The following is a 12,927-nucleotide window of genomic DNA, read 5'->3' as shown; positions in this document are numbered from 1 at the left end:
TTCAAGCTTATCAAGTTGTACTCGAAAACTCCTCTTTCATGCACATCATCATCACCATGGTTCTCCATTTGAATGTTCTTGTTCCTAGGAGACTTCAGATCAAATTTGTTCAATATAGACACTCCTACAACAAATGCCTTTAAATTCTAGAGGCAATGAAAGCATTCACCTTGACTCTCATACTCTCTTATCACAACACTACAAGCCACTTATGATCCCTATCATACTCTTGTGATTACATGATGCATTTTGATCTAACCTCTCTCTCACTCTAGCAATCTCTATAAGACAAAGTTGTGGAAAAATACCAACAAAGCAAGCAAAGACAAAGGGGGGTCCTTGTCGGATATGGGGCATGTGCGTGCAACACAACATTATCCAGATAAAACCTCACAAAATGATAAAGATCTTACAACATTTGCAGGAACCAATCCACTGGAGACACCAATCCCCACTTACAAATTTTGCGGGCACCAACCTACTGGAGACACAAATCCCCACAAGTCTGCACCAACTCAGCAAGTGACACCAATCTCTTCATTCAAGAGGTACCAACCTCTTCTATTTTTTTGTAAATCACTTCATCATTGTAAATCACTTCTTCAATGGATGATGAACAGTTAGCTTTTCTCCAACAATTTGCTCATTGGAATTATATCAACTTTTACTTAAATTTTCTTCGCAAACATTTACTTGCTTCATAAATAAATCTACTCTACTCTGATTTGCATTATTTTTCCTCTACTCTCAAAAGATGGAACATTTTTTCACTTCACCACATCTCAAGATCTGCTCTAAAATACATCTACTCTATTCTATCTTTGAATGACAAAGCATTACACTTGCACACATACACTTACTCATACATAACTTGCAAAAATACTTCTCCTTTATATACCCATTTTGGGTACCCAAAAATATTGCAATAGTCCCATAGGTTGGCCACCCTTTTCAAAAATATGACCGTTATTAGTTTAGCCAAAACACGTTATTCAAATTTCAACTTAGAAAAGAAATTTTTTAACTTCACAATGCCAAGTCAGCTCATCAAGGGTCGAGTTCATCCATCCCTCATCCCAAAATGACTTAAACATGCTAAGAAACAAGTCCAAATGCCTAAGCCTAATTTCCTAAGAGAAATATTGCAAAGTGAATGAGCTACATTGAGGATTAGGGGTCGACTCTCCTTATTCACTCATAAATTTAGAGTAGTTATTTGTTATCCTCTGGCTCATCTCAATGCCTATTTGAAGAAGTAGTGGCGGACTAGTTTGCCTTATAAGATTTATCATCTTGGAGGGGGAAAATCTCCTCCCCTACAAGTATCATACATCAACTATTTTTATATGAGGGGATTTCGATTAGTTCTTTTAAGATAACCTAGTTTTTGCATTCTCTGGAGGATTATTCCCGTTATTGCTCACCATTTTCAGGATACTTTGAAATAAAGACAAACAAAATGAACTTAAATGTTGAAATGAATTATGATATCCTAAGCTAGTATCTCAATACACGCCTTTTTGAAACAATCAGTAATGATAAAGAACAATCTTACAAATAACCAGAAATATTCTCTCAATTATTTATAAAATTGTGCAATTCACGAATGAAACACTAAATTAAACAAATCTAGGGATATAACACATCGGAAATCCACAGAGTTATATTTAACTTCACATTACAAAATAGTAAAGTACAATCACATATCGTCAGCTATGAGTCCTTCACACTTTATCATCACTATTACTTGCAAAGAATAGACACTACTGAAATAACTATTTTGTAAGAGAAACAAGAAAAGAGGCTCGAACTTGTCAGAGCTCTCGCAAGTCTGCAAATCTCAAACTATTTTCAAAATGAACATTATTCTGCTTTTATAGCAGATTTCTAGCAAAAGGATAAAATATTGACAGCTCAACATCATTCCTGCTCCTGTTCAACGTTTGACTTTTATTTTGGCTCAGAAGTCTCTAGTTGTTTCTCCCAGTACTGTTGAAGGCTTGTCAAAATTATGACCATCTCTTTACTTTTAGACTGCTTTACGGTAGACAAATTGTACTCTTGTACTTGATATTTTACCCACACCGGTTTTGTGTTGTGATCTTCCTCAGAAACAATATCTTCATAATGCCTCAACCAACTCTGGATTTGTCCTGTCTCCTAAGACCCCAAATCGGCATCTCTGCCCAACTTTGATGCTCTCTTGTTCCATTCATCTTCGAACTCTTCTAATATCGCATCTTCACCCGTCTTGATTATGTCTTCTGCCAGTCCTCCCATCAACATTTCAATGAGTTTGGCATTTTTTGTGTTGGGCATCTACCGCGTCTCTTTTTTCTTCTTGCAACTTCTCTATTCCTTTCCACAAACTATTTATTTGCCAAATATTGACTATTGTTCTTATTTTCACTTGAGGCAATTATTCTAGAGTCAATATAAGTTGATCAATGATTTCCTCCGCTGTCATTTCCTCTGCCATCTAGAAATATGACGTTTCTACTTTAACATGTCTAACAATTCTTCATGCTCCTTCTGGGTTCTATCAATCCTCCTGATCAATTTTCCCCAAGTGGTGTATCTATCTATTGCCACTTTTAGCGAAGCTTTTTCCTATTCTAGTACTTTCTCAGACCATTCATCCACCATTTCGGCCTTTCTTCTTAACACATCTACTGCTTCAGCTTCTTCTTGTGATACCAGTACTGGATGAGCTGGGATTTTTTATGGAGTTTCTCCCCTTTTGGTAATCCCTTTTATAAATTTTATCAACTGATCTATTTGCATTTTCTGCTCTTTTATCTTTCTTTTGTCCATCTGCATCCTCTCTTCTATCAAGGCGACTCCTTTGGTGATTCTCGTTATTTCTGCTCTTGATGGTTTCCCCAACTGAATTATAGTTATTTGGTATTTCTGATCAATTGGTTCTTCATCGCCCTCTTTGATTACAGGTTCTGCGATATGCAATTCTTGTTCTCCTTCGAGATTCACTTGGGTAGTGTATCGGTCTTTGACCACTTTTCTCTTCTTTGTGCGGGGTGGGTCTGATAGTAAGCTATTGAAATCCAGTGGGATCACCTGTGTCGGCCCTCTAGGTCTTTTCTGTTGTTTTCACCATTCAAGCATGTTCCCAATTTCTATATTTACTATGTTAATCATTTTCATAATGGCTTTCTCCTTTTCCACTTCTTTTCTCATTTCTGACCCTTTTGAAGCCTGAACTCTCCCTTCTCTTTTATCAGAGTTATCTCCTGTTTCTACCTACAAGAATTCTCCTTCATCTTGTTCCTTTCCTTTTTGTTGTTTGTCCCCGCTATCGAGTATGTTTAATGCTTTGTTTAGCCCTCGAGCTCCATCTTAGCCTTCCCTAGCGGGATTTTCTTTCTACAAAGAAAGTCGGTCTTCTTGAAGTGGAACTTCAACATCCTTTGGTTCTTTCTGGTACGGGGGTGTTTTTGCTTCGAGGTACGGAACTTCTTGCACTTCTTCATTACCATCTCTCACCTATTTTTCATTTTCTTTGCTTCTCGCATCTCCGCATTCTCTTCCATTGTCTTTTGTTGATTTTCCTCATGGAGTGCTAGATTTTCTTCTACTCTTCTTTGCTCTGCATCAGGAGTTTCATCTTCTCCACATTATATATCTTTTTCCCTCACTGTGTCTTCTTTGGATTCTCTTGAGCCTTCCAGATTTATCACTTGGTCCATCATGCTTTTGCTAGTCGAAGCCTTTGCTCCATGTACTGGCTTTTACAGCGATTTCCCTTGTTCCATTTTCTTTTGCAATTCTTATGAGTTTCCCTTTCGGTGTTTTTCCAGCACCTAATTCAAGTCCTCGTACAATCTTGGATCTTCCTCAGGTTCGACCCCCACTAGCCTAATTATGTCACCAAAGGTAATGTTGACTAATGGAGGAGATACAAATAGTTGTGCAGCAGATTGAGACACATTAATGGGAATGGCCCGCGACGGTTGTTCTTGGAGTGTTTCTTCCCTCATCTCAACCCTTTCTCCTTGTGTGAGGATTTGCATTGTTTTACTGCCCTGGTATTGTGGCTCCTTCCTTTTGCTCCTGACCAACATATTCAAGTCTGTGTCTGTGGTGACTACCTTGATCCCTCCTTGTTCTATCTCTTCTACTTTCATGGTACCCGGTTCTATGATTTTAGCCATATCTATACTCCTTTTGTGAACCCAAAAATCTGCATTTTCCTCAATATCCTTTCTTTTCCTCTTCCTCCTTATGGTGAGCTTTATTCCTTTCTGCACCAGCTCTACTTTATATGCCTCTAGCCATTTCCTTGTTCCTTCTAGGAGTTGTTGATTCACTTGGTCCATTGAGACCATTTATGGTTCATTTAGTGTGGGTTCTATCACTAGTCTTTTCTCCACATTATGCACCACGTAATCTGGCCTCTAGATTTCTTCGTCATCTTTGGTTATCTTTGTGAGAACTTCGATCCCTATTTTGGTTGGCCCCAACTGCTTTATCTATGCAAGTGTTAACCTTTGGTAATACTTTCTCTTTATAACTTCTATTTCATCTTTGCAATCCATCCAATAATCTTCTATGTTTGAGATATGTTTGACTCTTCTAGCAATGTACCTTTCTATCTTGTGCAAAGGGTCATAATCCTTCCTTGTGTACTAGAAGTATTGCATATGCCTAGCCAATAGGTCTTCCTTTGCCTTCTTCGCAGTTTGTAGTGATTCACATCTAAATTCTCCAATCTTTACAGGAAATTTAAACCCTAGTTTTTGGTGAGAACTCAGGTAATTATTGTGAAACTCCACCATTCATCTACAAAATTTAGTTAACCATGCCCAAACTGAAGGGTACCTTGGCAATTTGAAGGGCCTTCCAGAAAATCCTTTTGCCCGTAAGTATGACCATGTGGGGAATTCTATATACCAACCTCCATAACACTGGATCATTTTTCTTATTTCCTCTAGCACCCTTTCACCAGGTCTTCCCTCTAATTCTTGGGCAAGCTTCATGATAAAGTAGTCATTAACTTCTTTATAATATAACATTGATTCTTTCTTTTCCAACTATGGGAAAAATGCATATACTGGGTTCTGGCCTGGCTCTGTTCCTAGAAGTCCTCCAGTGTTCAACCCTTGAATGTTTTCTTTTATTGTGCATGCATATACTATGTATGAGGACATGTAAAATCTTCCTTATGTTTCCTCTATGGCATGGTATATAGATTCACTAATGAATTGGACCCAATCATAAGTTCCCTTATTTTACCTCAAACTTTGGATGTAAGTGAACATCCACTCATGAAATATGCCACTAATTTCCAACCCAGCTATCCTACTGAGATAGGTGATCCCAATGTACACATTTGGGTGCATTTCCTTCCTTAATACCAAAGTGGGTAACTTTGCCAGTTTTCTTCCTTGTTTCCTAATGTACCACTCTTTGCATATAGTTTTCTCACATGTTGACATTGACTCCTGAAATTCCTTCTCTAATTGTGCTATGTTTCTCTTTATCCATCCTGATGGGGTGGGAATCCCGATAATTTATTTTATACCTCCAGGTGTTAGGTATGCATATACTCTGTAATTGTAAATGACCTTTCTTTTGGCCACATCATAATGTTGGATGCATTGCTCCACTAGATCATGTGTGTCTACAACGACCGAAAATCCTATTGCCTGTATCAGACCGCTTTGTCCCATACTCCTCATTTCATCTATGGCAACGAGTTCTCTCTCTCATCCTTTCGATGAGGTCAGCAAGGTTGCAATCTCCCAAATGAGTATCCAAATAAAACCTGTTATTGGGTATTATTTGGGGAAATTTATAGTCAAATTCCCTCTTTAGCTTGACTTTCTTGGTACCCATTACCTTGTTTTTCGTTCTCCCTACTAACATTCCATGTGTTATTTTTATGAATCTTACATTCTGAGCATTTAAATGATTTAATCTTGATTTCCCCTTTTAATCTTACTCTATTCTCAATTGACAACCTTTCATATTAATTCACTGAGCTAAGTTAGGGTACTTACCTGCTTCGCCGATAGAATCGCTACAAGAGTCTGAGTATACTACCCCTTAGGATGCTCTGGGCTTTCTCATGTATCCACTCTTGTTCTACCTACAACTTATAACATTTCAAGTTGTACCATTGCATAATTTATGCCACTGCTGTTACTTTCTATTTAAGAATCAGTCATGTCCTATGCTTAATTCGGCACATGGTAAGCTACTGACATGATAATAGCACCTACTTGGAGGGAAATTCGAAAAAAACTATATCTAACGGTCACCATGGCGTTTCCGCATTCTTGGGTCAAAGTACCTCCTTCTGAGGATGTTGACACGTTTTTTGCCCTCGAAAGTACTTACGTGAATCCTTTGTCACTTTACAATCTAACACAGAAATCTCTTCGCAATACTCTTCAACACTACTAGTGGCCTCTTATGGCCTTTTATCTTTCTTCTTCGACAACATTTCTACCTGCTTCTATTACCTTTTAGTTTGGCTATACCTTTGTGGGTGATTTTACTTCCTCTCCTTCAAGGTTTGGTTAGCTTTTGGTGAACCTCTATTTAATACATGCACTTCCACTTGTTCCCGTTAACTAATTCAATGTTGTGGAACATTGGGTCATGGAGATATTTTAACTTTTTGTCGCTTCCACCTTTTCAACCTGCAATACTTTAAAATACGATATTCTCTATGATTACTTGTTTGTGGGGGAAGTGGTCATCAGGAACCTTGAACTTTCTCTTCATTCAGTCTATCACAAGTTGTCTATTTATTCCCGCAATCATCTTTTACCCGCGTGACGGTATTCCTCATCTCTAGAATTAAAAGGCTCGTTAAGTAAAATTTCGATGGGTCCCCATTTCGTAGCCTAAATGGAGCGTGTTGTATTTTTACACAACAAGTTGTAACCTTGGAGTGATGGTTTTTTCTGCAACAAAACCCTTTTGTTTGTTTGTCGTATGTGTGGACTTCGATTGAGAAGTTCTTGTGTGACTTGGATTTTTTGATGTTGTAGGTTTGTTTACAATGGACATTAGCCTAACTCTGGAAGTGATGGACTTAGCAATTGGTTGTTTTTGTTTGTTTGTAAGCTTGATCTTAGAAGAGCTCCCTGAACTAGAATTGAAACCAAGTTCTGTTTTATCTCTTGGTGTTAACAAGGGTTGTAATGGCTCTTATACACCTTGCTTGTGGGATCCCAATGCACTATGATTGTCATAGCCTATCTTTTGCATCATGATAAAACCTTTGCCATACTTTTCTATAGGGATATTGATCTATTGTTTATATTTATCTGAAGGGTCTTTGTAAATCCATCCTGCCAAGTCTTCATCAATAGTTTCATGTTCTTGTGATCTACCTGGGGTGAATCCATCAAGTGTACCGGTATTTTTTACAATAAGTGGCTTGAGAAAAATTTGTGGTTTGCCATGAGTTCTAGGTGAGAGGGGTAATTGGCCTACACAAAAAATTTGGCTAATTTTATATTCTCCAGGGCCTTCATCCTTTACCTTCATCTTCAACTTGTCTTGTTTGGTGTAGGGATCAGTGTACTAGTGAGAGAAGTTGGGTGGACGTATGAGGATGAGGTGATGGCTTCTTTGTTGTTGGGTACCATGATATCCGGTTGATGCCTTATATTATTGCAAAAGGCAAATGGTTTAGCATCACCAAGGATAGTTATCTTCACTCCATTATGTGGAAATTTGATACACTGATAGTAAGTGGATGGTACTGCTTGCATAGCATGAATCCATGGTCATCCCAATAGGAGATTGTATGGAAGAGGGAGGTCTAGGACTTGACAAACCACATTTTTTTACCATAGGTCCCACCCTTATTGGTAGAGTAACGCACCCTTTAGAGGAACTTTCTGCATTGTCATAGGATTTGATGGTGATCCTCTTTTTCGCATCAACTGCTCCTTCTACATACCCCAATGTTGTGATTAATTGTAATATGCAAATGTTAAGGGCAGCTCCATTGTCAATCAAGAATCACTTGATTATGTATTTGTGCATTAATTCCTCAATGTGAAGAGGGGTGTTATGCGGTTGTTGAATGGATGCATCATCATTCTCAGCAAAAGTAAGACATGGTGATGATTTGAGACTTCCAACCATGGCTTGAAATTAATCTGTGTTTAGATTGGATGGAACTGACACTTCTTGGAGAGCTTGATCCAAGATAGTTTTATGTGAGGGTGACATGCACAAAAGATCTAGTATGGAAATGAATGTTGGCGTCTTATCCAATTGGTCCACAAGGTTATATTGTTTGGGCACATATGTCGCTCTTGATGATGCTCCTTGTATAGTAATATTGCTACAGCAGGTAACAACATTGCATGTGGGACCTTTTCCTTTGATTGTAATGGTTGCAACTTGTTCATTAGCTTCATAAAGGTTATTGACGGTATAGGTAGATGGTGCGTGTGTATAGTTTGTTGTGCTATCTTGGTTCTTCCCTTGATGGGAGGGACCCCCTTTCTCATATGATGGGAGTAGATTCTTGAACATGGTGTGATCCGTATTGGAATTTTTTGTAGTGTGGCCATCTACTTCTATGTCACCTTGATCAACAAGGTCTTGAATGATGTATTTTAAATGATGGCAATTGTTTGTTTTGTGTCATTTTCCCTTTTGGAATTCACAATATTCGTTATCTCTCCACCATGGAGGTTTAGTCTGTGGTTCATACTTTGATGTTTTAGGCAATGTGATCAGGTTGAAAGATACATGTTGTCGTAATATCTTTTCAAGAGGTTCTCCCAAGGGTATGTATGTTTGATTTTGTAGGTAGAGTACTTGTTCTTAGGTACTTCTTGTTGTGTGTTGGGAGCTTGATTTCCTTGATTGTTTGGGGGATTACCTTGATTGATATTGTGGTTGTTACGATTATCTACTTGCCCAGCTATTTTGACTATAGGTTGGCCGATCTTGACAATCCTTGCGTCTACAACACCATCGTCAACGATGTTTTAATTTTTGGACCAAAACTTGGGTTTGTCACTATTATATGTTGGTCGTGGATTGTCCTTGTTGTCTTTGTAGATTTTGACAAGTCCCTTCTTGATAAGGGCTTTCTCGATTTTGAGTCCTTGGGCTATTACGTCCTTGAAAGAATCTGAACATTTGACTTCTAAGTGGAATTCCATTTCTTCATTTTAGTTTGAAATGAAGAATTCAACTAATTGTTCCTCGAGGATGGGGAAGGAACGTCTATTAGAAAGGTGTCTCCATATTTGCAAGAATGTTGAGAATAACTCTTCATTATTTTGTTTAGTGTTACATAAATCATCCATGGAGATATCACATTCTATGTTGTGTGGATAATGAGTGACAAATTCTTACATTAAGTTGTCAAATGTCCTAATTCCATTGGGAAAGCGTGAAAACCATTGCATGGTCGACCCTCCCAAACTTTGAGGGAAGAGGCGCATTAAGTATGCTTCATCATACGCAACCTCTAAGCAAGCAGAGTATAATTATCTCACATGGTCTCTTGGATCTCCCTTTCCTTTGTACTTGTCAAATTTTGGAGTATCAAAATTGCATGAAAAAGTGGGCATGATCATGTTCCTATCAAAGAGATAGGGATAGATATCTTCAAGAGCATATATGTTTTGTCCCCTCCTTTAATTTAATTGTTGGGCGAGGTATTGTACTTATTGTCTCAACATATCCATTTTTGTGGGAGCAGGCGGGTTATTCCCTTGCTGATAGTTGTTGTCACCATAATTGTGGGTATTCCTTTCCCTCCTATCATCTTGATTTATTTCTTGTCAATGATTGTGGTGGGCTTGTTCTGGTGTGTCCCTAAGTTGCAATACGTCAAAGTATAAAGGGAGTTTTGCACCCTCTTGAGCAAGTCTCAGGAAATGGGTGTTAGCATTCCGTTTAAGAATCTCATCAAAGATTTTGTTGAACTTGGGATTACTAGTTGCTTCTTCTATTTATGCTTGTGTAGGAGTTTATGGATCTTCTCTCCCTGCAAATTGTCTAATGATGAAAGAGGATGAGTTCTTCTTCCTCTTCCCATTCTTGTCTTATTTCATTTTGTTGGTGTCTCTGACTTTGAGACCTAGTCCAATCCATGTTTGAAGTTTGTATTTGTGGAAGTGAGATGAGTGAAAAGTGGGTGGTTGATCCCCTCTTATGGTTCCAAGATTTTGACAATGGTGATGATGAGTTTGAAAATTTTGTGGATGAGTGAACTCTTTTACTAACGGTTGGATGTTAACAAAGGCCTGTTTAAGACTGCTTGCTTGGTTTTCAACAATTATGAGATGAGGTGTAGCAAGGTTTGTGTTGTTACAAGTCACAAGCTACCCAGCCATGAGAGGATGCACTCAAAAGCTAGTTTTAACCTATCTATGATGCTTATTAATGCCCCTTAGGATGATTGATCCTAGATGTAGATACTCACTAGAGAGTGTTATTGTTTGTGATTATCAATATCCAAAAGAATTAAGGACAAAATCTCTTTGTGTTGAGAGTTGAATATAATTTTGATGTTTTGGAATGAGTGTAATCCTTGATTTTTGGTGAAAATATAGGAGATGTGTTTTAATTGAAGAACAAAGAAGATGAAATGTGGAAGATGTGTTTTTAGAATGATGAAGAAGAAGAGGAAATGTGAAACCTTGGAATTTTTCTAAATGATTGTGATTTGTGGAAAGTGAGATAGTAGATGAGATTAAGAAGATGAGTTAATCAAAGACTACTCTAGATGGAAAATGACTCAATAGGTGATTTCTTGTTGAGGTAGATATGACAATGAGATTTTACCACTTCTATTGAGAGATTGGGATAAAGAAAATCTTTGTTGAAATTCACGTGTTTTTAAAGATTCCTCATCAAACTCATTTCCATGACCATGTAGATAATCATGAAAACGGTGAAGGAATGTTCAATGTTTGAACAAGAGTTTGCAGTTTATGTAGAGAAATTTTCTCTTCTTTAAGATCTCTTTTTGGTTAGGTTTTCTTCTTCTTAAGATGATGATAGATGTATTTCTTGATATGCTTGAGGGATTTGATGGCATGAAACATTTGTAAATCTTGTGGTAATTTGTTTGTTTTAGATCATTGTTAGGGTGTAACTTGTTTCAAATGTTTGATTTCTTTGACAAGAAGACACGTCAAGCACACAAGCACATATAAACACTTCTTTTCTTGATAACTTTGGATTGAATTTGATGAAATGTGTATGCTCTGGATCTTTACAAATCCTCTTGGATATTTTCAAATCCTTTTTTGTTTTTCATAGGTTTTTAATGATCTAAATACAAATCAGTCAAACCCTTCTATTGTCAAAAAGGTCATTCATAATATTATAGCCCACATCGTGATACTCCTTCAGCTCAAACAGCCTTCTCACACTTGAGGGTGCACCTGTATTTTTTCTAGAATTTGAACCAAAGAGAATTACTCCTCAATTTGATCATTTTCTTGGGAGATGTATGGTGAGTGTCTTGGGGGCAGATTCTTCCCCACCCTTGCACTATGATATTACAAATGTTTGGATAACTGACTCAGTTTAGCCTCTATGCTTAAGGTTCGTAGTAAGGGTTTTGTTCAATGTGTAAATGATAAGCTCCCTCAAGAGGCTTCCCAACCTTTAGAAAAATGTTTTATGTATCATAGTGATACTTGGGAAAGGCTATCAATGTACACTACTGTTGGATGTGATTTTCATCACAATCCATATTTGACTATAGTGGGTTGGAATAGTTGGCGTTAGTCGTTCCCCACTTAGGTCATTCCCCTCTCATCGGCCTTATGGGTGTTAAATTTTAAATGCTCGTTTAACCACTGGCACTAATTTGCCCTCCCAACCATAGACAATCCACAATTGTCTCCCCCGAGCACTGCTTATTCTCCATAAGGCAGATTATGTGTGCTTTTTTATATTATCTTTTCAAGAGAGGAAGATTAATCTTCCTTTATATCTTTTGTGATGCCTCTTCACCAAGGGAAGCCACTCTTCCAAATTATTATATTATTAATATAATAATTATTATATATATAATATAATAATACAATATAATTATAATTATATTATATTATCACATAATATAATTATATTATCTCACAATAATAATATACTAATAATATAATATAATATAATAATTATTATATATATAATATAATTATATAATTATATTATCACATAATAATATAATTATATAATTATATTATCACATAATAATATAATTATATTATCTCAAAATAATAATATACTAATTATATAATATAATTATATTATCACATAATAATATAATTATATTATCTCACAATAATAATATACTAATTATATAATATAATTATATTATCACATAATAATATAATTATATTATTTCACAATAATAATATTAATATAATTATTATATCATAATAGTTATATTATCACAACCTTTATGTTATATTTGTTAGCTTGAAGGAATCCGACCATAGCTACAATAACATTAACACTCCCTCTTAGCTAGGGAGGAATCCTTCTCGATATTTATATTTAATGAAGCACTTCTTCATTAGGTCGGCCCAAACAAGGATCTGACTTTAGTTATAAATATCAACACTCCCTCTTAGCTAGGGAAGAATCCTTCTTAACCTTTATAAGTTGCATCACCTCGTTGTGATGATTGTCCATAGTGGCTACATCCATATGTGGAAAGGAAAGATATCACCTCACTGCGATATCAACCATTATGGCTTATCCATAGATATCACCTCACGTGATATCCACCATAGATATCTCCTCATGTAATATCCACCATTATGTCTTATTCATAGATATCACCTCATATGATATCCACCATTATGGCATATCCATAGATCCTCACAGGATAGCAACCATTTTTGTGAGATTGTCACCTCACAATGATGGTAAGACGCACAAGTGTTCATCATTGTGATATCATCA

This window comes from Cryptomeria japonica, chromosome 9 (assembly GCF_030272615.1).
Source record: "Cryptomeria japonica chromosome 9, Sugi_1.0, whole genome shotgun sequence".
In the NCBI taxonomy this organism is placed as follows: Eukaryota; Viridiplantae; Streptophyta; class Pinopsida; order Cupressales; family Cupressaceae; genus Cryptomeria; species Cryptomeria japonica.
The sequence above is the reverse complement of the archived record's forward strand: the minus strand, read 5'-3'. Positions refer to the sequence as shown.